Source organism: Peromyscus californicus, unplaced genomic scaffold (genome assembly GCF_007827085.1).
Source record: "Peromyscus californicus insignis strain IS unplaced genomic scaffold, ASM782708v3 Scaffold_7__1_contigs__length_154581171, whole genome shotgun sequence".
Classification (NCBI taxonomy): domain Eukaryota; kingdom Metazoa; phylum Chordata; class Mammalia; order Rodentia; family Cricetidae; genus Peromyscus; species Peromyscus californicus.
In genome coordinates, this window is record NW_026294595.1 from 79,968,174 (window position 1) to 79,982,532 (window position 14,359).

At 37.6% G+C, this 14,359-nt stretch overlaps 1 protein-coding gene and 1 pseudogene across 2 annotated transcripts in view; both read left to right on the top strand.

Annotated features, from left to right (window-relative positions):
* Ccdc73 (coiled-coil domain containing 73) overlaps positions 1–14,359 on the top strand; it is a 126,567-nt gene that overhangs the window by 990 nt on the left and 111,218 nt on the right. The window lies entirely within an intron of this gene.
* LOC128101107 (histone-binding protein RBBP7-like) lies at positions 10,768–12,043 on the top strand (annotated as a pseudogene).

The following is a 14,359-nucleotide window of genomic DNA, read 5'->3' on the forward strand; positions in this document are numbered from 1 at the left end:
CATACTCTCTAATCTTTTACAGTTCTTCAGCCAGATTGTGTATTGACAGCAACAGTTGTTAGTTAATGGGTTGGCCTAAGGGTGTTAATGGGTTATGAAAAGAACAGATTTATACTTGGATGACTTAGTGTGTTTGTGTGACTTGAGAATGCTTAATTACTGTGTCGGCTTTTAAATCATAGTGCCCACTAGGCGGCAGCATGGTGTTTTCAGTTTCTCGAGCTCTGCCGGTCCTAAGCAGACGGATGCTGTGCTAGCGTTAATCTGACAGTAATGAATATCATATGCTGAATGCTTCTACCGTGCCGTGACCCGACCAAATGATTTATATACATATCTCAATTGTAAGGAATTCTAGGCACTAGGACGTTGCTGTTTGTTTTTATTTTAATTCTACCACATCCAAAATACACGAGCAATATGTTTTTCTATTTTATTTCTGTATAGGCAAGCACTCCATTAAAAGAGGTTCTGGTCTAGGCCCATTACATTGATTTATTTTTATTAATTTTTGACATTTATTTATTTTTATTTTGTGCGTGGCTGTTTTGCCTGTGTGTGTATGTCTGTGTACCATGTTCATGCAGTACCCACAGAGGCCAGACGAGGGTGTCAATGCCCCGTGGAACTGGAGTTACAGACTTTGCAAACTTCTTGTGTGGGAGCTGGGAACTGAACCCAGGTCCTCTGGAAGAGCAGCAAGTGCTTGTAACCACTGAGCCATCTATCTGTAGTTTTACTGCACTGTAGGGCTCTATTTTTGTGAAGAATTTACTAACAGAACACACATTGGGAAATGTACAAAGGACTATAGTTGAAGGAAGTGAATGATGTTATGATTGGTATCTTTTTTGACAAATTATTTTGTTAGTTGTGATAACAGATAAATGAGAACTATGCTATTTATTGGGAAGTTAATTTATATAACCATCTTAGGCCAATAATGACATGAAGCAATTGAACAGTTTTATAGACTAGAATTCCCACAATATCTTCTTAGGAACTTGATAGTACCTTTAGTAGTTTAGCTCACGTTATCATGGTTCATATTCTTATATGGAGAAAGCTTTCAGTTCCTTCATATCTTTACACATTTCAGACTTTATGTTTAGTTTATTTTTAAATTTCTGTCAGTTTTTCTATCCCTCATAAAACTTACTGACAAGTAATTTTTCAAGAAACTCAAAATGCCCTTTTATAATTTTTGTAGCACAGTAATTTAAATATTTATCAAAACCCCACTGTTTTCAAAACTTGTATTCCACTTAGAACTTAATAAACCTTTTACAAATAGCTAATCAAAGATAACATTATGATAAAGTTATAAATTAATAAAAACAGAAGAGATTAAAAAATTTATGATCATCGATGTTTTGCCTGCATATATGTTGTGTAAAGATGTCAGAAGCCCAGGTACTGGAGTTACAGACAGGTGTGAGCTGCCATGTGGGTGCTGGGAATTGAACCCAGGTCCTCTGGAAGAGCAGCTAGTGGTCTTAATGGCTGAGCCATCTCTCTAGCCCTCAAAACAGAATTATATAAAATAGGCCCTAAGAAAATTGATATATATGTAAGATGCTAATAGCATAATTTGAACTATTAATATTGCTCAGAAAACAAGAAGTTGGTGTGTGATACATTCATTAGAAAAGCTTCACATGGGAGAGCTGGAGGGGCAGTTCAATTGTTAAGAGTACTTGCTGCTCTTTCAGAGGACCAGGGTTTGGTTCCTAGCACCCATGTCAGGAGACACAAAATTTCCTATAACTCTAGCTCCAGAGGGTCCAGTGACTCTTCTGGCCTCTAAAGGCACCCACACCATCATGACATCTATCTATCTATCTATCTATCTATCTATCTATCTATCTATCTATCTATCTATCTATCCATAATTAGAAATGAAGATAGATCTTTATAAATAAAAATGTAAAACTTTTATTTATTTGTTTATTTTTGTTTTTTTGAGATAACCTTGTTTATTTTCTTATTTAAAATATTTCTTTCATTTATGCCTTTACTTATTCTCTTTTCTAGAATAACCTTGCCTAATTTTTCATTTTACTAATGTTATAACTTTTAAGATTTTAAGCCTCAGTGTAGAAGTCATCTCCTTCTGTAAATTTCATCTTCCCAAGATATCCTTGATTTTCCAATGCTGGGTTTGGTGATCTTTCCTTGTGCTACTGTAATATTCTCTGCAGATCTTTGCCATCATACACGATCAAATTGTTACAATTATTTTATATGTATCTACATTTCTTTATTAGAATTCCTCGAGAAAAAGTAAGTCTGCATGCCTATCTGCTTGTCTGCTTTTTTTTTTATTTTATAAAATTTAATTAAAAACTTGTGACACATGTTTCAAGATCAAAACCATGAACAAGACACTTCTAGAAGGCAGACTTCTACATTTGTTTCTTCTTTTCCCCACAGACAACCATATTTTCAAAAACTGGATTACACTGTCATCTTTAATTCTAAAATGTTAGTATTGGTATTTGCCTCTGCTTCCTCCATTCTTTTTTTATTTCGAATTTTTTCTTTATTAAGAAATTTTCTACTCCACATACCATCCACAGATCTGCTTTCTTACTTAAGACAATTTTTTAAAATTATTCTTCTTCAGCTGAGACATCGAGGAAGATGGTTTATTGTACACGAGTTACACTTGGCCACAAGTGAGAACAGAACTAGTCCAGAATGCCATAGGTCCAGGGCAGAGGGCCAGCGGGAATGCTTTGGTTGTAATGAACGCAAAGTCTCTCAGGTGGTCTCTGCGAGCCGATGGTGATGTTCCAGGTCCATCAAGACTTGTAGCGATAGTAGCACACAGTCCAACAACTTGCACCAAAGTCCCAGCCTTCAGCATCCCTTGCTTCTGCTCCTTCAGCCTCGCGGGTGCACAAGCCTAGTTTATTGGACCTCTGCCTAATCTTTCCCCTCTTGGCTTCAGCCTGCGCCTTGCGCTTCGTCCTCTACTTTGCGCTCCTGGCCTGGCGCAGGAGTTCCAAGGAAGATAGCGCTAAGGCCGAGAGCAATTTTCATTTTTACTTACTTACTTACTTACTTACTTATTTATTTATATTTATTTATCTATTTATCTATCTATTTATTTATTTATTTATTTTGAGACAGGGTTTCTCTGTGTAACAGCCCTGGCTGTCCTTGAACTCAATTTGTAGATCAGGCTGGCCTCGAACTCACAGAGATCTGCCTGCCTCTGCCTCCCAAGGGCTGAGATTAAAGGTATGTGCCACCACTGCCCGGCTAAGACCAAATTTTGCTATTTAGTTCAGGCAGGCTTGGATTAAATATCCTTGTAGATTAAGCCTTGAACTCAGGATCCCCCTGCCTCAGTCTCCTGAGTGGCAGGTTCTGGGAAGACAGACTTTTTAGATTCAACTTCTATTTTTTTAATGTTTTTATTTTTAGAATTTTATTTTATGTGTAAGGTTGTTTGCCTGTATGTATGTGTTCCATGTGCATGCCTGGTGTCCTCAGAGGCCAGAAGAGGGTGTTGGGTGCCCTGGAACTGGAGGTACTGGTGGTTGTGATCTGCCATGCTGGTGCTGGGAACTGAACCTGGTTCTTCTGGAAGAGCAGCTCTGAGCCTGGTCCCTGAATGACTTATTTTTGTTTCCATTATTTGCTTATACTATTACTTTGGGCTTTAAGGTGCTTCTTAGTTCATATTTTGACATTTTAAGATCAGGTTTATACTTTACCTTCCTTTATTGTCATGGCTGGTCTCCAGCTCGAAGTCTTCCAGCTCCCCAGGCAGCTGTGACTGGAGATGCACAGCCCTGAGTCTGACTAGGTTTATCCTGAATTTTGTAATTGATTCCTTTTTGGAATTTCATTGTCATCTACCTATTCTCTAAGGAAGGGAAAGTAAATCCCCAATTTGCCCACAAGCTCAGCATACACTGGAAGTCCTCCGGACATTTGCTAGATCTTACTTCTTTGGTTATTCTCCTTTTTGTCTTTTTATTGTGTGGTGTTTACTGGTTTCTTTCTACAAAATGGAAATATTTGGGTTTGTTTTCTCTTCTGTCTTCTCTTGATCACTTATGACCTTAAACCTCCTCTTTATATCTCACCCATGTCTCATTTTGTAAAAATAATTACCAAAGACCTTGACTTTTCCAAATAAATTTGTGTTAGTTAACCATACATTTCTATTCTCCAAACAAATTTGGTTCCATCCTACTTAATGTCTGTATCGAAATCTTTCTCTAAGAACTATTTCTTGAAATCCTCAGTAGTCTAAACTCTCTTTTTCCATAGGTTAATAAAACCAGAATTTTATTTCTCGAGTGACAGTTACCATCTAATCTAACTTGCTGTTGTATTTGTAACTAGTTTTTACAGGAAGACACACAAACTTCTATTCACCGACACACAAACTTAAACTTAGTAGGCTATCTTTATAGCTGAGGTGGCTGATGTGGGGCCTGGGACTTTGGATGCTTAGAGTACCCTTCTTTTGTTTACTCGTCTACCTACTCTATTTTTGTTTGGTTGTTTTTTTTTAAAGACAGGATCTTTCCACAGAGCCCTGGCTGTCCAGAACTCTTAAACTCACAGAGATCTGCCTGTTTCTGCCTCCCAAGTGCAAGGATTAAAGGCTTATCCCACCAAGCTCAGCTCACTCTGTCTTTTACATCACAAGTGATATTTTATGCCTGCCATGTCTTAGGTTACACTTACTTGAATAGCTCCATTACCCTTTCTAGATTGTAAATACCTTTCTGGTAAAGGCCATCAACTTAAATTTGTGTTACCTGTTTCTAAAGCAGAAAGATTTAGTGAATTATGCTATTTCTCCTCTATTATCTGTATATATGAAGTGTGATTTTTTTTTTTAAATACAAGGCTAGAGTGTAGTTTACTTGTAGAATATCTGCCTAGCGTCTATGAAGCCTTGGGTCCAGTCTCTATCACTACCACTACCACCATCACCATGAGCAGAACATATCTAGCTAAGCATGGTAGCATGCTGCTTGTAGTTCTAACTACTTGAGAAGTCGAGACAGGATAGTCATTTGAGCCAGGATTTCAAGACCCAGCCTAGACAATACAGAATGGGCCTATCTTCACAAAATAAAATAGAAATCTCTCTATAGATAACTCTTCCATATCCTTTATTGTATAATTATTTACACAACTTCCTTTCTAAATTTTTAAAGCTTTATAATACCTTTAAAAACAATTGTTTTGGGGATAAAGATATGGCTTAATGGATAAGAGCACTTACTATCCTGCAAAGGACCTGGGCTCAGTTCTCAATCTCCAAAACAGGCATTTCACAACTGCCTGTAACTCTAGCTCCAGAGGATCTGATGCCTCTGCTGGCACCAGACATGCACCGGGTGCAGAAACATATATGCAGCCACTCACACTTACACATAAAATAAAAATACATTAAAAAACCACCCCCCCCACAAACCCAGCTGGGTGGTGATGGTGCACGCCTTTGATCCCAGCACTGGGGACACAGAGGCAGGCAGATCTCTTTCAGACCAGCCTGATCTACAGAGTGAGTTCCAGGACAGCCAGGGCTGTTACACAGAGAAACCTTGTCTTGAAAAATCAAACCGGGGGGTGGGGGGTGGGAGGGGGAGGACAATGGAATCCGTGGCTGATATGTAAAATTAAATTAAATTATAAAATAAAATTAAAAAAAGAACTGTAAGAGGTAAAAAAAAAAAAAAAAGAAAAACCAAACCAACAAACAAAAACCAAAAACAGCCCCCCCCCCACAACTTGTCTGTTGAAAAACCACTTATCTTCTTTGACTCATGGCTTCCAAATATCCTTTACTACCTTTTCCAAAGGATATGAATGATCTTTTTCATCCAGTGTAATATGTAGCTCACCAGGTACCAATTAAATGTCTGCCTTTTGTATATCATTGTATTTGATAAAGAGAGAATACAAAAGTGAATAAGATTTGGTCCCTTATTAAAAAGTTATAAAATAATGGCTAAGGCAACTATTGCAAATGTAAGACAGAACGTATTAAGTGTAAATGCAGCCAGTTCTATAAAGGGCCTCATGACTCTTTACTTGGAGAGGGGGACCCTTAAGAAATGTAATACTTGCAATACTACTAGATTACAGCTCTTGGTAGACTTAGGAGGTTCCCAGTGAGTCTTGTTGCCACCCAAGATTAGATAATTAGTGTTTATGTATTTTCAAACCATAGTTTATCATTTTTCTTAATCTTTTTCAGTGTCCACATCACACCAGTTTATGCATGATATGTGACTAGTTTTGCACCAGGTTTCACTTTTTGTGGCAAATATGATCCATATTTTGTAGTTAAATAATATTTTAGCAGTTACTTATATTTATATATTTATCAGATGGACTTGACAATAAGTTTTAGTCCTAAAAGTGTTCCTAGTAATGAAAGAAAGTATGATGCAACCAGCTTAGAACACACATTAGAAATTTGGAAGTGATAGTTGCTTAGCAAGGAATTTTGGGAAAAAAAATGTTTTAGTTTTGAAAAATCAAGCTGTGTCTTATTTTATGAAGAAATTATTGACAATTTTGTTTTATTATTTGAAAGTTTTAGCTGATGTCAAAGCCTACTGATTGTTATTATGTGAAATGATAGTGTGAAATTGATGCTGTTATAGTATAACAATAAGGACGTGACTCATGTAGTTTATGTACACACGCTTTCAACTGTAGTGACAAATGGCTTCATGCTGTGTGATTAAATGCATATTAGCGTTTGCCCTAGGCATTTGATTATTACCATCTTTACTTCATTACATTTCCACACTGTATGGCCATATAATTTATAAGATAATACACACATCACTTTGTTGCTGATAGGAATTATTCTGTTTTATGGATGGTGTCCTTTAATTTTGCCTTTCATGGATTATAAAATTGGTTAATATCTGCTGAAGTGAATCACTGGAGAAGCAAATAAAGATGTTGGCCTCAGGTCACAGTGTCATTTGTGATACTGGCAAAATCTTACAGGCTCATTTATCCCTGTACATGATTGATAACAGCATGGGTTAAATGGAGAAAGCTTTGCTTCCATTAAAGGATCATCATGAATGAAGACCTCCCACTTAAAAGTCAGGCATGATGAGAAGACGAGAGACTATCTACAGGTCAAATTAAATAACTTAAATAATTTAAGTAGAATGACAGTGTAATTTGTCCATTTTGTGTTATTACTCTGACCCCTATCAGGATGCTAGGCTAACTTACTTTTCACTATAGAGTATTTAAGATGTAATTTTTTAATAAATACCTTCAAAGATAGAAAAACCTTTATAGCTCTTAAATTGTGGCAAAATACAGATTTATATTACGAGCTTTTGAAAGCTCCTTAAAGCCCACAGTGCTAGTGATCTCCAAGATCAATGAAATGGTGAGCACTAAAGTAGTACTTGAAGCATTTTATAGTAAATTGGTTTTACTTTACAAAGTCAACATTTTTTTTTTATTTTTATGTTTTTTGAGACAAGGTCTTTCTATGTAGCTCTAGTTTGCTTGGAACTCTCTATTTAGACCAGACTGGACTCAAACTCACAGGAATCCACCTGCCTCTGCCTCCTAAGTGCTAGAACTTAACTTAATGGGATTAAAGGTATGCATCACCATATCTGGCTCACAATATTTTTAATAATGAAATATTTATAATGACTACGAAGAATGTATTTATGTGTTAATATGATAAATGAATATTTTATCATTATGAATAATAAATTTATTAGAGTAAATTACTATAAAGAAATGATCTACTTATAAGAGTAAATTAGTAACAGTTTGAACCAAATATTAAAGATAGTCAGCAGTTTTTAATAGCTACTTTTCTATTGTGGTTTCATATAAGGAAATATATTTTCAGAGATTCCTATAAGTTCTGTATTTGAAACATGAGAATATTTTGATCTGTGAAGAGTAAAAAGTTTTAAATCTAATACTGAATATCCTTTTTCAGTAATTAGAATGGCATATTTTGTATTTATAAGCATTCTCATCTATTATTATTATTATTATTTTAGTCCTGGAGATTATACCCAGGCATAATGCATTCTGGTCAAGTGCTCTACCATTGAGCTACCTCACAGCCTTGGTTGTTTCTTCTGTGACTTTTGAACATCTACTATAAAATAGGACTTTACCTATATTACACTGTTTAATCCTCACATTGTGTGAAAGCAGTATCACTATTATATAGATTTTATATGGATAAGTATGCTGAAACACACAGAGGTGACACAGACAGCTAGTAAGAAGACATCAGCTATATATATTGTGGATATAGTTATAGGAATCTAAAAAAAATGTACGTTTAAAAAAATACTTAGCCGAGTGGTGGTGGTGTATGCTTTTAATCCCAGCACTTAGGAGGTAGAGGTAAGTGGATCTTTTAGTTCTGAGTTTGAGGCCAGCCTGGTCTACAGATTTAAGTTCCAGGACAGCCAGGGCTATACAGAGAAACCCTGTCTTGAGAAACAAAACAAACAAAAACAAAAATCTTAAAAAAAATGTTGTATCACAAAATTTTAAAACTGGTATATTTCTTACTGTATCATGCCGTATCTTACTGCATCATGTCTGTAACATTATAAAACATTTAAAATTTTCAGATTTATTTACTTTACTTTGAATGTTTTGCCTGTATGTGTATATGTGCACCTTGTGCACACATGTTGGATCAGCTGGAACTGGGGTTAAGGATGATTGTAAGCCACCATGTAGGTGCTGGGAATTGAAACCAGGTCCTTTGGAAGAGCAATAAGTGCTTTTAATTGTTGGGCCATCTCTCTAGGCCCCCATAAAACACTTTTCTATTATTTTTATTTTATGTGCAAAATTGGTGTTTTATCTGCAAGCATGTCTGTGTGAGGGTGTTGGGTCTCCTGGAACTGGAGTTACAGACAGTTGTGAACTTCCATGTGGGTCCTATGGAAGAGCAGCCTGTGCTCTTAACCACTGAGCCATCTCTTCAGACCCATAAAACATTTTTTTGGCAGTGATCCATAATAAGAAATGTATTTCACATTTTGATCTAGTATTTATAATATCTATATACATAGTTACATTGACACATAATTAAAGATTTATAAAACATGAATATTACTGATATATTTTAAACTATTTTGATTTTTGTTTCATAAAAATATTACTTTCAACTAAATTGATTATATATGTTATCTCTAAGGGTTGTGCATCAACTTAAAGTATACAACAAAGTTTTCCCTTCTATTATAGAAGTTTTATATGTATATATACATACACACACATATATGTATATGCCAAGTGTAGTGCTGCAATTGTGAGGCAGAGGCAGGCAGATCTCTGTGAGTCTGAGGCCAACCTGGTCTATATATAGAGTTCCAGGACAGCCAGGGTGTAGTAGAATATTTTAAGGTGTGTTACTTTTGCTTATGTTGCATTTGTTTAACTCTGTGAAGCTGTGTTACTGTGCCTGTGTAAAATACCTGATGATCTAATAAAGAAGTGGCCAGGCAGGAGAAAGGATAGGCAGGGCTAGCAGGCAGAGAGAATATATAGAGGGAGAAATCTGGGAGGAGAGAGTGAGAAGGAGCCAGAGAAGGGGAGAACATCAGAGGTCAGCCACCCAGCTCCACAACCAGCAAGCCGGGGAGTAAGAGTAAGATTTATAGAAGTAAGAGAGTGGAAAAGCCCAGAGGCAAAAGGTAGACGGGATAATTTAAGATAAGGAAAGCTGCCTGGAAACTAAGCCAAACTAAAGCCGGGCATTCATAATTAAGAATAAGCCTCTGTGTGGATTTATTTGGGAGCTGGGTGGCAGGTCCCCCCAAAAAGTGCAAAAACAAACAGCACCAGGGCTACATAGGCCCTGTCTTAGGGAAAAAAAAAACTTATATATACGTACTCTTGCTTGAAAAGATGCTCGAGGACAAACATCACTGTTAATTTTTTAAAATATTAAAAAAAGCAAGAACCGGTGCTCAGCTGCCATCTTTTCCAAGTTTGTGGGAGAGAGAGAGAGAGAGAGAGAGAGAGAGAGAGAGAGAGAGAGAGAGAGAGAGAGAGAGGAGCGTGTAGCATGAATCTTAAATGGTCTTATTAATAAGAACAAACCTGGAGCCAGATATTGGGGTGAATGCTGGAAGATCAGAGAAGCAGAACAAGACACAGCCACCTCACCTCACCAGTTCCTCAGCTGATCCTATTTCCTCAGACTGGAAGTCTCTGTGTCTTCATCTGAATGACTCTCAGCTGAATTGCTCCTCAAAAGCCTAAAAGCTTAACCAGGCTCTAGTTCCTAGTCCTCACGCCTTATATACCTTTCTGCTTCCTGCCATCGCTTCCTGGGATTAAAGGTGTGAGTCACCATGCCTGGCTGTTTCCAGTGTGGCCTTGAACTCACAGAGATCCAGATGGATCTCTGCCTCTGGAATGCTACCACTAAAAGTATGTGCTACCACTGCCTAACCTCTATGTTTAATATTGTGGCTATTCTGTTCTCTGACTCCAGATAAGTTTATTAGGGTGCACAATATTTTGGGGAACACAATATCACCACAAGAGCGACTCAGACCTCGGTACCTGCAGTGGGGAGGAGGCAGGAGAGAAGGATCCTGCATCTGAGGGGAGCACCCAGGCAGCCAGATCAAGCTCAAGCTATCTGAGCTAGGAGTGTGTGATGTGCTTGGGAAAGGCCTGCCTGTGATAGGGTTGCTCTTGGCTAGCAGAGAAGTCCCAGGAGGCATAGGGGGGCTAATGACCCGATGCAAGATGGCCAGTAAAGAGATGTTTGAAGATACTGTGGAGAAGCATGTCATCAACGAAAAATATAAAACCTGGAAGAAGAATACACTGTTTCTGTATGACCTGGTTCTGACCCATGCTCTTCAGTGGCCCAGTCTTACCATTCAGTGGCTTCCTGAAGTGATGAAACCAGAAGGAAAGGATTATGCCTTTCATTGGCTAGTGCTGGGCACTCATACATCTGATGAACAGAATCATTTAGTGGTTTCTGGAGTTCATATTCCCAATGATGCTGCACAGTTTGATGTTTCCCATTGTGGTAGTGACAAGGGAGAATTTGGTGGCTTTGGTTCTGTAACAGGAAAAATTGAATGTGAAATTAAAATTAATCATGATGGAGAAGTAAACCATGTTCGTTATATGCCACAGAATCCTCACATCATTGTCACAAAAACACCATCTTCTGATGTATTGGTTTTTGACTATACAAAACACCCTGCTAAACCAGATCCAAGTGGAGAATGTAATCCTGATCTTAGATTAAGAGGTCATCAAAAGGAAGGCTATTGTCTTTCCTGGAATTCTAATTTGAGTGGACATCTGAATGCATCTAATGACCATACTGTCTCCCTGTGGGATATAAATGCAGGACCAAAGGAAGGCAAAATTGTGGATGCTAAAGCAATCTTTACTGGCCACTTAGCTGTTGTAGAGGATGTAGCCTGGCATGAGTCCTTGTTTGGATCTGTTGCTGATGATCAGAAACTTTCGATATGGGACACCAGATCCAATACCACTTTAAGCCAAGTCATTTGGTAGATGCACACACTGTTGAGGTCAGCTGCCTCATTCAATCACTACAGCGAGTTCATTCTAGCAGCTTATAAGGCTGTAGCTTTATGGGACCTGCGCAATCTAAAACTGAAACTCCATACCTTTGAATCGCATAAGGATGAAAAATTTCAGGTCCACTGGTCTCCACATAATGAAACTATTCTGGCTTCAAGTGGTACTGATCCCTGAATGTGTGGGATTTAAGTAAAACTGGAGAAGAACAATCACCAGAAGATGGGCCTCCAGAACTTCTGTTTAGTCATGGAGGACATACTGCCAAGATTTCAGACTTCAGTTGGAACTCCCAAAGAACCTTGGGTCATTTGCTCAGTGTCTGAAGATAACACCATGCAGATATGGCAGATGGCTGAAAATATTTACAATGACGAAGAGTCAAATGTCATGACATTGGAACTGGAGGGACAAAGATCTTAAACCCAAAGTACGAGGTGTTTCTGTTGAATGTATTGCTACATGAATGCTTGATTTATCAAACTCCAAAAAGGCATTGTATCGTAGGAAATGTAAGTGGGATGGCTTTTGACATTCTTTACCCTCTGATTCTAGTACTTTCAAGTGAGCTGTTGCATACTGTTTTCCTATTGTAGCTATTAGGGGAAAAAAAGGAATGTTGCTTAAGAAAGGACATCATTATTGTTTTAAAATACACATTGCTGGGTATTGCCTTTGATTCAACTAAGTCCTCATTTTCTCAAACTTTTAAGTGCTTGCTGAAGTTCCCAAATATGCAAGTTTTTCCTTTAACACTTCTTGATTGGCTTTGCAGAAATAAAGGTTTTTTTTTTTTGTTGTTGTTTTTTTTTTAAAACAAGAACCTGCCATTTCCTCCTCTCCAGAGCAACTATTTAAACTTTTAGAAGGCTGATTTATATAGTCATTTAAAAATTACTATTTTTAATTATATGTTTCTGTGTGGGTATGTGCACATGCGTGTAGGAGCCTACAGAGGCCAGAAGTGTCAGATTGCCCTGGAGCTGGTTGTGAGCTGCCTGATATGGGTTCTGTCTGGGAGTCAAAGTCAGGTTCTCTGTTAGAGCAGTACATGCCTTTAACCACTGAGCCATCTCTCAAGACCCTATTTATTTACTTTTTGAGACAAAGTCTCACTATGTATCCTGTGGGAGACCCGCCCCCACCTTTTTTCCCCAGGGTACTCTTGAGAAATGAGGGGTAAGAGATTTAGATAGAAATATGGAGGGGGAGAGAGAGATAGAAACACAGGATAGCTTCAGGAGGGTCTGGATCCTTAATACACTGGCCCCTTCTGTCTCTTCTAAAGGGCCTTTTAAAGGAATGCCAAGAGGTAGAGCAAAGACCTCCTCCTAGCACAGCCAAGTGCAGACCCTTCCAAACACCTGGTAACCACGCATGTGGTCAGTCCATCTCCTTATGCAGCCCTGCTGGGTAAAGCAAACTCAGATCTCACTAGGAAACCTCTGTGGACTCCCACAGTATCTTAGGTGGGTCTCAAACTCACAATCTTTCTGCCTCAGCCCCCTAAATGCTAGGATTATAGGCTTGTGCCACCACACCTGGCTCTTAGTTAATTCTTTAGACATTTGTTTCCACATGTCTAAATAGTATGCTTGGTTTTTCCAGTTTTACACATTATCCATTCTATAACGGAAAATGTGATTTAACTATCTTTCTTTCATGGAAATTAGAGCTTTCATATAATCTACTCAAAGAACTCTAAATCAGAACACTACAAAGGCACTTACATAGCTGTGTTTGATGCAGCAAATAAATAGTCAAGTTAGCTATACAAAAAATAAAGTATGATTTTAAAACAAAACACCCCTTCCAATAGTCATATTATGGGATCAGTGTGTCTAAGGCAAGAAACAAACACCAATTCACATAGATGTAATTTAAAGTGTATTTTTGATAAATAAATAACATTATGATTTTGACTCATTATAAAGAGTAGGAATATTTTGATGGAAATAATTTAGCCTTTATAATATTGAAAATATAGTAGGCCTCTTAAATCATCACTTTAATCTTTTTTTTTTTTGAGACAGGGTCTTACCTTGTAACTCTGGCCCGCCTGGAGCTCCTATGTAGACCAGGCTGGCTTTGAACTCCCAGAGATGTATCTGCCTCTGCCTACTTCATGCTAGGATTTATTTTTTCTTGTGTAACATCGGACTGTGAGTAGTAGATATGATTTATTAAAGGAAATACTTCTCTTTCTGATTAAATATGAGTAATATTTAGAGCATTTCAAGGTGTACTGATGCACAGTTGCAGTCCTAACACTTGGGAGGGAGTGAACAGCGAGAGGACCGTGGATTTGAAGCCAGTCTGGGCCATACACTGGGTTCTAGCCGAGGTTATGTGGTGAATTCTGTACTCCATCTTGAACTACGTAGTGAGACCCTGTTTCAACAGAACAAACTCAGCAGTAACAAATGACTGGTACTTAAAAAGTCTCTAGAGTATAGAAAGTAAAATCAAACACAGTTGTAGGGTTTTTTATATTTTCTTCATAATTATTTACCTAGTTAATCCAGTTAAAATGTTTTAAGCCTGCAATAGTCCTTTATTTATTTATTTATTTTTTAAAAAAATCTGAGCCTATCTTTTTTGTCTTAAAGTAGAAGTTTATTGTCAGATTAAAGAGACTGAGGAAAAACTAATACCTTCCCTCCCATTACCCAGTTGACAAAATAGTCATTTTTACTTGTCTAGTTCCTCTAAGTTCAGTGTTTTTTTTTGTTTTTTAGTTTTTCAAGACAAGGTTGATCTGTTTAACAGCCCT